General features: G+C 47.4%; 1 protein-coding gene across 2 annotated transcripts in view; it reads right to left on the bottom strand.

Annotated features, from left to right (window-relative positions):
• The window catches only part of LOC143104707 (tyrosine-protein kinase CSK-like), a 37,120-nt gene that overhangs the window by 17,037 nt on the left and 2,123 nt on the right, over positions 1 to 17,960 (bottom strand). The window lies entirely within an intron of this gene.

Here is a 17,960-nt window from a genome sequence, read left to right as displayed (position 1 = left end):
ACAACATAGCATAAATAGCATAACATAGCATAGCATAGCATAACATACAAACAAACACACACACACACACACACACACACACACACACACAGACACGTACACATACACACTTGCCCTGCACAGCATCACCAGTGCCTTGCAGTAAACTCGTGAACAGGAAGTGAAGAGAGCGAGCTGCATATGAAGAAGGAAAGAGGCTGCTGCTGATTTTCCGCTCCATGGGCAGGAAGTGGGTAGAAGGGTGAGGAGGCGGTGGTGAGAGAGTTCACAGTTAACTAGGGCGACCCTCACACACACACATACACATACACACACACACACAGCACTGGACATGCTTATCAAGGCTATTTTAAGTAGCCTGGGTGTCTTAATCAGTTCGTGTAATGGTAACAGTGAATGTCACTCTAAATTCTTTTGTCCAAACCGACATAACAACAATACAATACTTAAATAGTAACAGTAAACAATTAAAAAAGTTGGTAAGACTACACCAAGGAGAACAGCACTAATAAACAACAATGTCAATTAAACAATAGTCTAATGAAAATAAATAAATACTATAATATACAAACCATAACACATAAGAAACGCTTAATAAACTAAGTGCATGTTGAACAGATATGCCTTTAGACCCCTCTTAAAAGACCCAAAACTATCACAGGAACAGAGAGCACTGGGCAACTTATTCCACCAACATGGAACCACTGAGGAAAAGAGTCTTGAATTTGACCTAGCGTTTATGGCTGGTCGACACAGACGCTCATCAGAAGACCGCAGTGGGCAGTTGGGGATATACATTTTGATCGTTGAATTAAGATAGCAGGGAACAGATCCAGTCAGTGTCCTATAGGCCACAGTGAGAGATTTACATTTCATTCTGGCCACTATTGGGAGCCAGTGGAGAGAAACTAGGAGGAGTTACATGTGTCCTTTTTTGCTCATTGAAGACCAGGCGTGCTGCAGCATTCTGAATCAATTTCAACGATCTTACTACACAAGCAGGTAGGCCAGCTAGCGTGTGTGTATACAGTACAAGTGGGGGGTGGAGCAGTCATTGTCTAACAGTCGGTTGGCCCAGTTTCAACTCCCATGAATAAAAGTATCTGGTAAATGGCAGTCAACTTTACCGTATATGGTGGTAAGGATTCGGATGAATGTTACCATACAGAGCCAAGTAGACAAGGTGCATAAAGCATCTAACTACTGCACTCAGTGCAGCTGGTTTGAATGCATGCATAGATCTATGCAGAAATACTGTGCCTATGAAAAGCTTTTATTCCACAGAATGATCGAGCGCACATGACAATTGAGGCTAGATGAGGCTGTGTATGCTACATTTAGTCAGTCAGAGGGATGTGTGTGTAAAAGAAAGAGAGAGAGAGAGAGAGGCAGGGAGAGAGATGTTCTTGAGAAAGCAGAAATGAGAGCCTGGCTCTTTTTATAGAGCTCTCACTTTCAGCCGGCATGTTTCCATGACCACGTTAGCGATGCAGCGGCCCACACACACACACACACACACACACACACACACACACACACACACACACACACACACACACACACACACACACACACACACACACACACACACACACACACACACACACACACACACACACACACACACACACACACACACACACACACACACACACACACACACACACACACACACACACACACACACACACACACACACACACACACACACACACACACACACACACACACACCCTCCACACGCCACGAGTACCTGAACCGGCTCTGAGACCCACCCAGTGGAGTCCAGCTCAGGTCTGTTCAGAACCAGCAGGGTTCCCTGGGTGGGGATACGGTTCTGCAGTCAGATCTAAGCTGTTACAATCCAGTCTGAGGCAGCTCTGGAGTCCTACTCAGTCTATGACCTGCTGAAACTACCAGACCAGGTTCTAACAATCATGACACCAGGTTCTAAAGTCTGTGAAACCAGACATGATCCCGAGACCAGGTTCTAATGATCACGACACCAGGTTGTAAAATCTGTGACACCAGACATGATCCCGAGACCAGGTTCTAAAGTCTGTGACACCAGATGTGATCCCGAGACCAGGTTCTAAAGTCTGTGATTCTCTCATGATGTCTGGTGAGGGACCATGCTCTGGCCTGCTGAGAGGCGGCAGGTTGTCCAGCGAGGTGGTGCCCTGTGGCAGGAGTCCCGCAGCATGGTGAGCAGTGAGCAGCAGATGCCCAGTCTCCACTAATCAACCGCCCCATCGATGGCAGCAGCGACGACACCACCAGGCGCGGTCTTACCACTAACAACTTCCTCCGTCCTCCGCCTTCTCTATGACAACTTCCATCTCTGCTCAGGGTCTTACTGTAAGGGTTCTCCCCTGGTGTGTGTGTGTATGCATGTGTGTGTGTGTGTTAACCGACAGTTCTCACGTAGCCTCCTCTGCTTCCTCCTTTAACGACAGTTAACACGATAACTGATAACTACAAAAACATAGCTAGCAGGGTTGAGCAACACACACACACACAGCCTGATTGAGCAGCTACAACAGACACAGAAAATAGCCCAGAAGCCAGGGTGACTATGGCTCACATCACACACACACACACACACACACACACACACACACACACACACACACACACACACACACACACACACACACACACACACACACACACACACACACACACACACACACACACACACACACACACACACACACACACACACACACACACACACACAAAGACTCGACTCGGACGGAACTGAAGAGAGGAAAGTATTCATCATGGATTAATGGAGGAGTTGTGTTCATCTTCACCATCATCTTCACAGTCCTTTTTTTTTTGCATTCAGACTCCTGACTCACGCCACTCTGTGACTAACTCAGAGGAGACTTGGTCAAAACCGTAGTTACCATGGCAGCCTCTCCATGGAGGAAGTGATGTCATGTGCGGCATGGTCTGTGGATGATGTAATCACTACTACGCCCGTTTCTCTATGAGCACTCTGCTCTGCCACAACTCTGTTCCAGGAAAAGGAGACAGTGAGAAAGAGAAAGAGAGAGAGAGAGAGAGAGAGAGAGAGAGGGGGGATGAGGAGAGAGAGACAGAGAGGGAATGAAAGTGAATTGGGATAGGAGAGAGAGAGAGGAAGAGAGAGAGAGAATGAGAGACAGAGTGAATGAGAGAGAGAGGGAGAGACAGAGTGAATGAGAGAGAGAGGGAGAGAGAATGAGAGACAGAGTTAATGAGAGAGAGAGAGAGAGGGAGGGAAACAGGGAATGAGTAAAAGGAGGGGGTTGGGGGGTCGACGTAGGAACAGATCTGCCCGCTGCGTGAGCAGCAGCTGCCCTCACACTGGTGACCCGTAGAGGGAAGTCCTGCACTTCCTGCATCACCCGGCGGTCAGAGGTACGCTACCGCAGACCAGCAGCACCTGTGACAGAGTGTATTCCCAGAGCGCTGGACCCCGTGTGTGTGCCTGACTCAACACACTTCCTTCTACAAACACACACACTTCCTGACCGCCAGCCTCCGTCTGGGCTACTCTGGGCAGGTCGGACCGGACCACCGTCCAGAGTTACTAACTCACTCACTCACTCACTCACAGAGGCCAGGGGTCAAAGGTGAACTAGTGTCGGTGCTGACATACTGTCTGAGGAGCACCTAAGAAAGCGCACAATTCAACAGATTACAAAATTACATCCTTTTCGTATTAGTGCTGCTGTGACTATGCATGCGTGTGTGTGTGTGGGAGTGAGTGTGAGTGTGTTTGTATAAGAGCAATGACAAACAGCACAACAAAACAAAGAGAGGAGTACAGGCAATCCCATCATGCCTTGCGGTGGGCCACACTGAGCCGCGGCAAATCTGAGCTTAGAACAGGGAACCACTGGGAACAGCAGCAGCTGCAGGATTCCCTCTCCTCCCAATGCAGCCATCAGCGGGCCGGCCACGTCCAGGGAGAGGACCCGTGAGAGAGCTGCAGCTGAAACACTCTGCTTCGGTACCAAAGCAGCCTCTCTGCTTGCGCTGAGGACAGAGGACTGGGATAGGACCACGGAATCACCCCATATGAATGATGGGGGGGGGGGGGGGGGGCCAGGGTGGCTATGATGAGCCGTGTGTGAGACAGAGGAGATTTGTTTTGGACATGGGGAGACAAAAAACAAGAAGTTTGACCTTAACAGAAACTGGACATGGACCCACACAGAGAGAGAGAGAGAGAGAGAGAGAGAGAGAGAGAGAGAGAGAGAGAGAGAGAGAGAGAGAGAGAGAGAGAGAGAGAGAGAGAGAGACACACACACACACACACACACACACACACACACACACACACACACACACACACACACACAGCAACAGCAGGGAGAACAGAAGGCAAAACATGAGGTTATGCCATAACAAGGCCTCAGCCGAAACAAATGGCCCCTCAATGACATACAACGGCAGGACAGAAAATACAACACATGGACAACACGGAACACAACTCACACAACACACACCACAATAGATAAAAAACAGGACAACTACAATCAGAACACGGTAAACAACAAACAAGAACAGAATAAACAACAACAGAACACCTACACTCAGAACACAAGAACAAACAGAACAACTACACTCTGAACACAATAAACAATAAACAAGAACACAAATCACACAACACTAAACAAGAGAACACAACAAACGGAACACAAAACACATGACACTAAACAAGAGAACACAACAAACAACAAACGGGACACAAAACACACAACACTAAAGAAGAGAACGCAACAAACAACAAACAGAACACAAAACACACAACACTAAACAAGAGAACACAACAAACAACAAACGGAACACAAAACACACAACACTAAACAAGAGAACACAACAAACAGAACACAAAACATGAAACTCATGTGCTGCATCAGTCTCTTTAAATCAGTGGCTGTTTTCCATCCGTCAGACCCAGCCTGCCATCCGTTTAAATGGTGCTGACTGAATGTCTGTGTGTGTGCAGTCAGACGCTGCAGGATGAGCTGATGGGAGTGTGTGAGCGGTCAGACGCTGCAGGATGAGCTGATGGGAGTGTGTGTGTGTGTGTGTGTGTGTGTGTGGATCTCTGCTGAAGGGACGGCGGCTGCTTGGGGCGGGGCCGCCTGGGCATATTCCCCAAATGGAATGATATCAGTATGGCGGGAATGCGCTCACACAGCTACGCCTCACACAACAGACCTCTTCATCCCTCTCTCCCCCTCTCCTCACCCCCTCTTCCCCCTTCCCTCTCTCTCCCTCTCCTCTCCCCCTGTTCTCCCCTCTCCCCTCTCCGTTCCGTTGTTTCCAGGAAATGAGGCAACTGCACTGGCTGAAGAGCATCACATGACCAGTGGCTGGGCCAGTACTGAACTCAGAGTTGTGTGTTATCTGCCGAGACATGGACTGTCTGCCCACATTGATGCCCCGCAGCAGGGCTAAGGAGCAGTGGCCAATCACAGCACTCCACCGCGTCCATGCTGATTAGCAGGGCTAAGGAGCAGTGGTCAATCACAGCACTCCACCGCGTCCATGCTGGTTAGCAGGGCTAAGGAGCAGTGGTCAATCACAGCACTCCACCGCGTCCATGCTGATTAGCAGGGCTAAGGAGCAGTGGTCAATCACAGCACTCCACCGCATCCATGCTGGTTAGCAGGGCTAAGGAGCAGTGGTCAGTTATAGCGCTCCACTGCATCCATGCTGGTTAGCAGGGCTAAGGAGCAGTGGTCAGTTATAGCGCTCCACTGCATCCATGCTGGTTAGCAGGGCTAAGGAGCAGTGGTCAGTTATAGCGCTCCACTGCATCCATGCTGGTTAGCAGGGCTAAAGAGCAGTGGTCAGTTATAGCGCTCCACTGCATCCATGCTGGTTAGCAATGCTAAAGAGCAGTGGTCAATCACAGCGCTCAACTCAGTCCATGCTGATGCTCCAACAGGCCTGCAGACACAGCCACAGGCCCCTACACAGACAGTCCCCTTACTATATCATAATTACTTCTTTTTGCAACAAGTTACTAATATGCTGCAACCAAATATCAATATTGTTACTAAAATATTGAATTCATGAATACATAAACATAAGCATAAACACTGAAATGTGTCTAGAAAAATTTTTTATCTTAAAAAGAAAGAAATCTGTTTGTTATTATTTCGAGAGAGGTATATTTTTGCTCAGAAAAGATCTGTATATTTTTAAGAGGCGCTAATCTAAACAGCTCAATTTGTACACTGTTTCAAATCATTGGTGAAATGCAGTGAATAAATAGATAATTTCAGTTTTTTTTTCTTATATAGATCAATCTTTTGCAATGTATCGATCGGATATTGCAGAATAGCTGAATCCATAAAAACTCCATTACACCACCCTGTTCAGTCACACTCCTATACCATAAGAGCTCCATTACACCACCCTGTGCAGTCACACTTCTATACCATAAGAGCTCCATTACACCACCCTGTGCAGTCACACTTCTATACCATAAGAGCTCCATTACACCATCCTGTGCAGTCACACTCCTATACCATGGACTCTTCTCTGGACCGATGTGTTGTGTTTATGGCTGAGACGTGTCCATGCTGTTGGAGAGCACCATTCCTGTGGGTGGGTTCTGCTGACGGGTTCACTGAGACCGCATGTCGTTGCATGGAGCAGTCGCCATGGCGAACCTTGGTGACCCAGAGGTCTGGCTGTGATTGACGGCGTCTTCCTCAGCACAGAAGAGCTCTTTCACTGCAGGAGGAGACGGCTAACGCTAATGGCTGACGCTAATGGCTAATGTCAGCCCGGACACTGATGCAGGCATGACCCCTTTTGTCTGGCGCGACTATTACGCAACCGTTTTCAGAATGCCATGATTCCGCCATGAGGCAGTTAGGGGGCGGGAGGGATGGAGCCGGTTAGTGGGGGAAGAGGGAGGTTGTGGCAGGACCAGAGACACACTGCTGCTGACTGAGTTCTCAGTCGGGGGCTTTGTTCTCCATCTCTGGACCCTGGACTCCACAAAGCGCAAGCCGTCTCTAAAAAACCAGCCGTATAGCCACAAAACTATAGTGGAAAGTAAACAAAAGAAAAAAAAATAACACATATGAATGGAGAGAGAGAGAGTGAGAGAAAGAAAGAGAAAGTATGTGAAAGAGAAGGAGGCCTTTAAGTTTGTGTACTACATGCCCCGGAGTGAAATCAGGAACCAGGAAACAGGCTTCAATGAGAGCGTCAGTGCAGAGACACGATGTGCTCTGAGATAGAGGACAGGGGAAGAACACGCCGCACCACTCAACACACCCCTCAAACACTCAACAGACTGTATGAGCACTCAACACCGCAATAACAAACATGCTTTTAACACTCAACACCATACTTACAGCTAAACTCAACACCACGCTCAACAGTCATCACTATATTTAACACTCATCACCCTACTTACTGCCCTAAAACTTTCAACACTGAACTTATCAAACACTGTGCTTCCAGTCATAATGCTTTTCACACTCAATGTCCCAAACATCTTTTAACACTGAACACCATAGACATAATAGATGATGTCTATGCTAAACACCACACGCTTGTAGCCTTTTCAAAACCAATGAAACCACTACGCTTACAAGCAAACACAAACAACACCAATAGCATTACTCAATACACGGTAGTTCTGTTTTTTTATATTACAGGAAAGAAGACATGAAGGCATGAATGACCTTACTGCATCAGTAAAGCATGTCAGCTTTAGGTTAAAAGCACATCTTCCAGATGCCTACTCCTACTGCAGCCAGACACTGTCAGTGATGAGCGTTTCCTCGCACAGGAGCATGAGGACTGCGGCACACAGGGGAAGCCTGTTCACATGTCCTACCATGTTTCAGTCAGGCCGTTATTTATCAAACAGCACAAATGAACAGGCAGAGATCTGGCTCTACACCGCCAGCAGTTAGCCTGGGCAGGATGGGGCACGCTGAAAGCGCTACAAGCCCAGCCCCCTCCCCCCTTCCCAACACTTTTACAATTCTCTCTCTCTCTTTTCTCTCTTCATCTCTCTCTCAAACACTATCCAAATTTTCTCTCTTCCTCTCTCTCTCTCACTCAAACACTACCCAAATTCTCCCTCTTCCTTTCTTTCTCTCTCCCTCTCTCTCTCTCAAATGCTACCCAATTTCTCTCTCTCTTTCACGGGACTGCAATATTGTTCTTAATCATTCATGTTGATAAGCAAAGCCTCAGGGAGCGGAGGGTCCAGGCGGCAGAGCAGATGTGGTCCTGGCCGGCCGTGGGAGAGGGTGTTAACAATTCTGTGGTTTGAGGAGATGTTTCTCTCGGCACATCTCGCTTTCAGATGCTCTGGAGCAAGCAAGTGAAACTGGTGCAGAGCATGAAAACATCACAGAGCAGCCACTTGCTCACATCAACTCATGAATACTTCAGAACGGCAGCCTCTGACACGAGAGGACACCTCACCTCACATCAACTCGTGAATATATAAGTATAAGGGGTTAACCCCTGTGTTGTGTCTGTGGCTTAACCCCTGTGTTGTATAGTATAAGTATAGTATAAGTATATATACTCTTTTGATCCTGTGAGTGAAATTTGGTCTCTGCATTTATCCCAATCCGTGAATTAGTGAAACACACACAGCACCGTGTACACACAGTGAGGTGAAGCACACACTAACCCGGAGCAGTGAGCTAAGTAAATATAAGTATATATACTCTTTTGATCCCGTGAGGGAAATTTGGTCTCTGCATTTATCCCAATCCGTGAATTAGCGAAACACACTCAGCACACAGTGAACACACAGTGAGGTGAAGCACACACTAATCCCGGCGCAGTGAGCTGCCTGCAACAACAGCGGCGCTCGGGGAGCAGTGAGGGTAGGTGCCTTGCTCAAGGGCACTTCAGCCGTGGATGTGGGCATGGGAGAGCAGTGCTCAACCATTTCCCCCGTCCACATTTTTCCTACTGGGTCGGGGATCGAACCGGCAACCCTTCGGTTACAAGCCTGAAGCCCTAACCGGTAGGCACGGCTGCCCTCTAAACATGAATACTATAGAACGGCAGCATCTCACACAATCTCACCTCACAGTAACTCATGAATACTACAGAACGGCAGCATCTCACATAAGAGGGCACCCCACCTCATCAATTTTAAAACAACTCTTAAATTACACCCCTTTCAGCCTCACTTCACACATACACACAAGTTCCTGGTCACTGACAAGAGAAACGTTACAATGCAAAAAATAGAATGGAAAATGGATACAAAAAAATACAATGGAACTGGCAACACCAGATGTGATAGCGGTGCGTACGTTAGAGACAGTAGACAGTCTTCTAAAATTGTTTTTACACATTACGAACAGAACGCTTCAGTTACGTGCCCGGTGTAGCCCCCCTATGAGAGTCTGACTAGAGTTCTACTCTTCTACTAAAAAACAACTAAAGAAGAACACAGAGACAGCAGAGTTCTACTGGTCTACTCAGAGTACATGGCAGAATTATATTAAAGGACCAGTATGTAGGGAATAATGGAAAATAAACTGTAACCATTCCAAAAATGATCACCATATGTTGTCAGAGTGTAAGGAAACACGATGAATTGAAGTAATGGCTTATTTGACAACATTACTCTAACCCATGAAAAAAAATGCGGAATCTCTTGGAATTTTCGTTTATGTTTTGAACGATTAATTCTAGAATAGCGTATCCTCCTATTTGGGTTGCCAAATTAGCAAAAGCCAACTGTCAACAGCTGTCAGTTGTAGTCATGAACGCCTATGAGAGGCAGGCAAATTTCCAAAATTAAAACAAGAAACAAATTAAGTGGACATCGGAGGAGCTTCCTGAGATGGCGACGTCTTCGTCAAACGAAGAATATCAAGTCTGACGCAGAGCTGGCCATATTTCTCCACAACAGATAGCCTAGGCTAAACTTCATCTGCATCGCTAACTTCAGCTAAATATGTTGCGTTGGTTAGAGAGGTATTTTTTGTTTTCACTGTTTCCGTAATGTGTAGCTGGGTCATGGTTGGAGAAACGTTAAAGCAGCTGACGGAATTCTACTAAAGAATACGCATATTCTAGAGTTCTACTGTTCTACTCAGAGCAGAGTTCTACTGTGTCCTAGTGGGATAGATACATCTGCTCCTTCACAACTCAGAGAAGAGATGTGACCAAACTGTTTGACTGTGCTGGCTGTGTGTTTGGCCTCAGTACTGATCATTCCCAGGTGTCTCTTTTCTCCTACCCCCACACACACACTCTTGCACTTCACGCACGCACGCAAGCACGGACTCGCGCACACACACACATGCACGCACAAAAGCACGCACATGAGGGGCCTCTCCAGCCCGGCCTGCCCCTGTTTCTGCTGGGTACCTGCTCCTGCAGCGTCCCTTTGATGGCCGGATGGAGCTGCCCGGTCATCACGAGAGCGGCGGGGGACGGGGAGACCACTGGGTGCAGCCAGTGGCATTAAAGGACTGGGCTGCCAGGCCTGGGCAGTAAATAGCCAATCAGGGTGGGGGGCAGAGGCCTGAGGGGACACTTAAACACTGAAGGCTGAAGAAAGACACAGGAAGGAAATAACTAGACTTGGGACAGACATTGATGGTTTTAACTACGATTCGGATTAGGCTACACCTGATTTTTAAAATAACAGAAATAGCAAAGTCCAAGTTATGGTAGGGTAAGTTAAGCTATAAGCACATAGCCAATTAAACATGAAGAAAAAAGTGAACGGGACACTTTTTGAAACTATTTCAGCTTGTGTAGGCCTATCAGTGCTTTCTGAACACACTTTTAGAAATACCGTGATAATACCGAAAACCGTGATAATTATTACATCCCTAAACACAGGTAGATTAAAGTTGGGACAGACTTCACACAGACAGGAACCCTGAGTGAGGAGGGCGTAAAGTCATGAGGGCGTTAACGAGAGCGATAACGTCTGGAGATGGTTCCGTAGCCTCTTTGACAGCTCAGGGATATCAATGCAGAGGTATGTTTGTAACCTTCATAGTTATGTTTTTGCAAGCAAACTTTTAGCATAATCGTCATATTCATTGTGATGCTATAAGGGCCTCATGCACATGAAAGATTAATGCCGAGTCATTATGTTTGGAACACACCGTGAAACAAAGTTTTCACATTACAACTTTGCTGATAACATTTCAAATAGATGCCAGTTAGCGCAATAGCAAGGTTATTGTATAGGCCTACTGTTGATGTTGTTTCATAGCCTTCTGCTTGTGTGTAGTTACTGCTAGATTTTGACAAGAGCTTGTGATATTGCTTTAAAGTAAACTGCTTGGCATGGGCTCACTCGAGCTGTCAAACGTTGTCCACTAGCCTATGTGATGCACCCCTCTGGTTTAAGCTTATACATCTAGCGTTTATGTTAGCTAACTGTATCTGGATGTGGTGCTATCAGAGCAAGACATTAGAGATGGCACATGACGTGCAGTGATGCCTCGAATAAAATAAAAAAAACACCAGAGATTTAAAGCTGCAGTAGGCAAGTCTGACAGATTGAGGGGACTTAGCCAACATTTTGAATGCTTACAACTCTCATGCCCCTCCCCCACTACAACCGAGCACCCTCTCATTGAGTTTGTGCTTGTCAGTGCGCACCAGACTGCACCAGACTGTGATTGACAGTCAGATCTCACACAGCCCTGCTCTGTTTGGACCAGAAGAACCGGAGCTGTGGATTTTTACAAAACAAATAACCGGCTCTAGGTGGAGGTAGAAGTGCGTTTTTTTTTCAAAAACCGGCTGATTTATGTTGTTCTGTTGGAGTATAGTGTCGGTTTCAGTAAATATGATCAAAAAATCTGCAGCTTTAAGTGGCATCGAAATGAAGCACTGAAATCCACGTTGTTATTCAATGTTGTTACTGTTTGCGTCTATATTAGAACCGGGTTTCGGTGTCAGAACGTACACCATCATAACACACAGAACGTACACCATCATAACACACACAATCACTGGGCACACAACATCAGCACACACCATCATCACACATCATAACACCATCATAACACACACCATCATAAGAAACTATCAGTGTACACCATCAGGTCAACCACGTGTAACACACAACACTAGGCTATTTAAGCACTACCAGGTGAGACTAGTGGCATGTGAAGCATAAAGCCTGAAGTGCGTTGAAATCTGGAGTGGTGGTGGAGTTTTTTGTTTAAACTTTGATGTGAATGATGTTGTGTGAGGCGTGTGTGATTGTGAGCCGTGTGTGTGTGTGTGTGTGTGTGTGTAATGAGTCTGAGGTAGGTGCGTGCGTGCGTGAAAGAGTCTGAGTGCGTGCTTGCGTGTGTAAAGAGTCTGAGGTAGATGAGGCCTGCTGGGTTATTGTGATGTGATGTGTGTGTGTGTGTGTGCGCGTGTGTGCGTGCGTGTGTGTAAAGAGTCTCCAGTAGGTGAGGCCTGCTGGGTTATTGTGATGTGTGTGTGTGTGTGTGTGTGTGTGTGTGTGTGACAGACGTGCTGCCCATAGCTTGAACTCACGCCTTTGCTCCAGATGCCACAGAGGACATACCCAATATGACACATCGGGGCGAGTCAGGCCCACGTTGGGGCGAGTCAGGCCCATGTGTGAGAGTGTGTGAGAATGTGCGAGAGTGTGACCGAAGTGTGTGACACAAGTGGACACTCTGCTCCACACACACCTGCTCCAGTGTGAGGACACCCCAGGATGCTATAGGCCTGCGCTGAGTCCGGCAGGAGTGACCGACACACAAGGGGGTCGGGGGGGGGGGTTTGATTCTCAGCCAGAGCCAGGGCCAGAGGACAGAGCGGGAATATGGACACAGAACAGCAGGAACCGGCAGAGCAATGGAACACACAACAGCACACATGGAAAGGTCTGATCACAAGGCAACACACTCACTCACTCACTCACTCACTCACTCACGCACGCACGCACGCACGCACGCACGCACGCACGCACGCACGCACGCACACACACAAAGAGATTTACTCACACTATTAGGACCTTTCATTACGAGGGCATTCTCTGTGGGACACGGTCAGAGCAGACCTCTATCCGAAATCACAAAAAGAAGACATCAGATATGTGAGTGGGCCATATGATAATATCAGTAAGAAAAGAGACCAGTAAAAACGGGACAGTGGGGGGTTGCGGGGGGTGAAGGACCCTGCTGGGCTATGATGGTGTCTCCTGGGGCCATGAGCGGGAGCTGTGCGGTGCAGTCTGTCATCTGTAAGAAAGACTGCAGACGGGTCCAAGGCCAGTGGGGATGCAAAATAAGCTCAGGCAACAACAACAATGTTTTCTTTCTCCGGGGGAGACTGCAAATTTAGGCCTGTAAAAGTCAAAGCTCAACCGCACGCCACAGAACGCCATTCAAGGCAGAAGTAAGGCACTGTGGGGAGAAGGGCTGGTCTGTTGGAGCAGGGGAAACCCCACGGCAAATGACAGGGGCACCATCCAAACACCACGCTGTATACCGACACTGGACATCAACCCTTCCGTTTATAGGAGGAAACATCCATCCCAACGCCAAACTGTACACAGTCTGGACTTTAGTTTACAGGGAGACCATCCAAACAAACACTATACTGTACACTAAGGCGGGGATCACATTAGCTAGCGGCAAGCAGCAGTGGCAAGAGTAATGCAACGCTCTTTCCTATGGTAACACAAACAGTTTCAATTGAACCAAGTTCAACGCTCAGCTTGCTCAACGCTAGCGTTACGCCATCGTTGCCACCGTTCTGCTGCCGAACCATAGAGAACAATAGGAAACCTGCCGCTTGCCGCTGGCTAATGTGATCCCTGCCTAAGACTGTCCTTTCATCTTTTCAACCTCATTTACAGAGGGGACCATCTAAACAGCGTCCTGTACAATCACACAGGACTTCAAGCTTTAGTTTAAAACTTTCAGTTTACAGTTCAGTGATATCTTCCAAAAACTCAGAACTAGGGCTGCAACTTATTTTCATAGTAGATTATTCTGATGATTATTTTCTCGATTAATCGATTCATTGTTTGATCAATACAGTGCCAGAAAATGGTGAAAAGATCTTGATCATTGTTCTCCAAAGCCCAAGATTATGTCTTCAATGCCTTGTTTTGACCACACACCAAAGATATTTAGTTCACCGTCATAGAGGAGTAGATAAATATTCAAGTTTAAGAAGCTTCGATTTTGATGTAGTTTTCTTACAGAAGGACACAAACAGATTAATCGATTATCGAAATAGATGGCGATTAAAGGTTGTATCAGCGATGGCAGGGTAACGTCACTTCTGTTGACGTTCAAAAAAAACAGCTCAGAGAGAGCTAGCTCACTACTCCCTCCCCCTCCCTCCTGTGCAATGGACCTCTGAAGTTCGCCTACAAAAAAGAACCAAAACGGCCATCTTTGCCCATATAAGGAGATCCGGTTGTTAATTGAAGCTAACTACCTATGGCAAGTTGCATTGCAAGTTAGCTCTGGGGTAGCAAAAATCTAATTGTGCCGCCTTCACGTACCGGAGATCACAGTATCCCAGTGTTTCCTCTAAGATTTTTTTAAGCAGTGGGGGCAGGCCTGTCCGAACCACCGTCCCCCCCCCCCCCCCCACCACCGTCCCCCCGTCCCACAAAACTGACAACTGACACTTTGCTGCAACACAAACAGTTATATGTATTCACCTCTATTCACACACAATGAGGCATTATTTTCAGTTGTGATTGAGCTGTATATTTGGAGAATCTACAACAGGTCTGCACAATGAATTTTGAAAGGCAACTGCGACTATTGTGCGTCTGCCCCATTTCTGATACCGTGGGGGAAGAAAATTAAACCGTGGAGGGCCGCCACTACTAAATCAACATAGAGGAAACACTGGTATCCACTCGAAGGCAGAGGACAAAAGTGTGTTCAGGAAAACGTCTGCATTTCAGACTTTTTCATCCCCGCGAGAGTTTATTTTACCTTTGAGTGGTTGGCAACACTTGTTGGTAGCAATTGTTTTTGTGTGCAGATCTCAGATCCTGGGTTGCCAACAGAGACATGTTTTTTTGACGGCCTGCTTATGGAGCGGGCAGCTAGTGGATCGTTGGGAAAGATTAGATGAATGTGATCATTTATGTTTGGGCCTTTTTTGGGCCTGCAATCACTGATACAACCTTTAATTTAATAGTCAACAACTAATCAATTAGTCAGCTGTACTGTATGTGTTGCTGTGACGGCTGGAGAGCATGCAGAGCAGATCAGACACAGAACACACACACAAACATCACACACACACACAAACATCACAAACACACACAAACATCACAAACAAACACACATCACAAACACACACACACACATCACAAAGATGTGCTTCTGTTTCTCAGCTGGTAGAGCAGGGTACTGCTGAGCACACCACACCTCCCAAGAAACACACACGCTGGTGGGTATGGAGATCTGGGGGTGAACACACACACACACACACACACACGCATGCTGGTGGGTATGGAGATCTGGGGGTGAACACACACACACACACACACACACACACACACACACACACACACAGGTGGGCATTGAGATCTGGGGGTGAACACACACACACACTGGTGGGCATGGAGGTCTGAGGGTGAACACACACACACACACGCTGGTGGGTATGGAGATCTGGGGGTGAAAACACACACACACATGCTGGTGGGTATGGAGATCTGGGGGTGAACACACACACACACACAGGTGGGCATTGAGATATGGGGGTGAACACACACACACTAGTGGGCATGGAGGTCTGAGGGTGAACACACACACACGCTGGTGGGCATGGAGGTCTGAGGGTGAACACACACACACACGCTGGTGGGTATGGAGATCTGGGGGTGAAAACACTCACACACACACACACACACACACACACACACACACACACACACACACACACACACACACACACACACACACACACACACGCTGGTGGGCATGGAGATCTGGAGGTGAACGCCAGAAAACGTTGCAACACTTATTAAATATATGGGCGTTTTAGCAGAGTGCGGGCATTTCATTTCTTTGGAACGCCAGAAAACGCACATGGGCATTGAGATCTGCGCGGTACTGCACTGGTGATCCAGAGGGCATTTTTGAGCAACACACTGATGTTGGCCAACACTTCACTACATCAGGCATGTTCACACTAATGTTGGCCAACACTTCACTACATCTGAAACACTTCTGTTCTGTAGGCAAATTGTCACCACTATCCAATCACAACACACGGAGCTAATCATGGGATTGCCCAACAACACTGAACACAAAACGGACTCGATATATTTCACGTTGCACTGAAGCATCTGCTGCTTAATAAAACCGACTCAATGTATTTCACTGTGCACTGAAGCGTCTGCTGTTTAATAAAACCGACTCGATGTTTTTCCACTTTGCACTGAAGCGTCTGCTGTTTAATAAAACCGACTCAATGTATTTCACTTTGCACTTAAGCGTCTGCTGTTTAATAAAACCGACTCAATGTATTTCACTTTGCACTTAAGCGTCTGCTGTTTAATAAAACCGACTCGATGTTTTTCCACTTTGAACTGAAGCGTCTGCTGTTTAATAAAACCGACTCGATGTTTTTCCACTTTGCACTTAAGCGTCTGCTGCTTAACAAAGCGCTGTGAGGCGGATGACGGTGGTGTTGCTGCAGACGAGGAGCTGGGAGTTTAACGGACACGAGACGGGTGTAACCGGGGAGGGTCTGAGCAGCTCCCGGCAGAGAGAGAGAGAGAGAGAGCGCTCCAGTGTGAGGCCGAGGCCAAGGCCGGTCAGCGTGCGACTGAGCAGAGCAGGAAGTGGAGGAACGTGACCTTCTCTGAGCCCAGTTTAAATCAATCTCTTGTTCATTAATTCAAATGAGGAGGCAGCCACACACTGGAGCCTTTTGGGGAGGTGTGTGTGCTAATATTTGAATAATTGGCCATTTGACTGTTGGGGTTTTTCTTTTTTTTATGCTTCTTCATGTTACGTCAAAATTCACATGACAACATGGCCTTTCAACTAAATAATTTGCAAATGCAGCTTTGGGAAAGATCAGCACGGAAAACGAGGCTGTGTGTTCTCCACCAGATCAGAACAGTTAAACTTCAATCAGCTGCCTGCCTGCCTGCGACGTGTAGCAACAAGTACAGGGTGTGGAATCTGCCAGAGTGTGTCTAAGGCTGAGAGATCGAGAGGAAGGAACCTGTTCTGCTGTGCTGAAACGTCCGCCATGGAACTTTAGTTAAACATCCACACTGGACATCGCATGCCGTCAAATGCAATACGCAGGTCAGACAGAAAGGGAAGCAACCCAATTCCAGTTTAAGAGCAATGCACAAATATGCATGAGTGTGTGTGTGTGTGTGTGTGTGTGTGTGTGTGTGTGTGTGTCTAGATGGTGCAGTCAGATGTGGTGTGACACTTTGCACAGTCCTGCACAGCTGCAGAAGCAACACATGCACGGCTGAGTTCCACAGAGCAAAAGCCACACACACTCTGACCCTTATAAACAGTGCAATCCCAGCACAGTGCTCAGTCACACACACACACACACACACACCAATCCCAGTGCTCACTGATCAGCTATACACACAAACACACAGTCTTCAGAAGGGACACTGCTGTATAGGTACAAGGAAACAGAACATGCAGAAAGACAGTCCACTACACAGACAGAGTTCAGAGTGGCGTGAGAGTGAGGGCCACACACCCACACACACACTCCTGTGCTTTCCAACCGGTCAGGCCTCACACACACACTGGCTCCCCAGTCCTGGTCACTGTGCTTCCTCCCTGGCTCCTGGAATTAAATGGCTTCTCAACCGGTCAGGCCTCACACACACACACACACTCCTGTGCTTCCAAACCGGTCAGGCCACACACACACACACACACACACACACACACACACTCCTGTGCTTCCCAACCGGTCAGGCCTCAGTC

This window comes from Alosa pseudoharengus, unplaced genomic scaffold, assembly GCF_046254945.1.
Source record: "Alosa pseudoharengus isolate Yale_2024_CS ecotype anadromous, Long Island Sound unplaced genomic scaffold, YU_APseudo_1.1 YU_APseudo_1.1_scf_10, whole genome shotgun sequence".
NCBI classification, from domain to species: domain Eukaryota; kingdom Metazoa; phylum Chordata; class Actinopteri; order Clupeiformes; family Clupeidae; genus Alosa; species Alosa pseudoharengus.
Note: the sequence above shows the minus strand (reverse complement) of the source record. Positions and strands in the feature narration are given on the sequence as shown.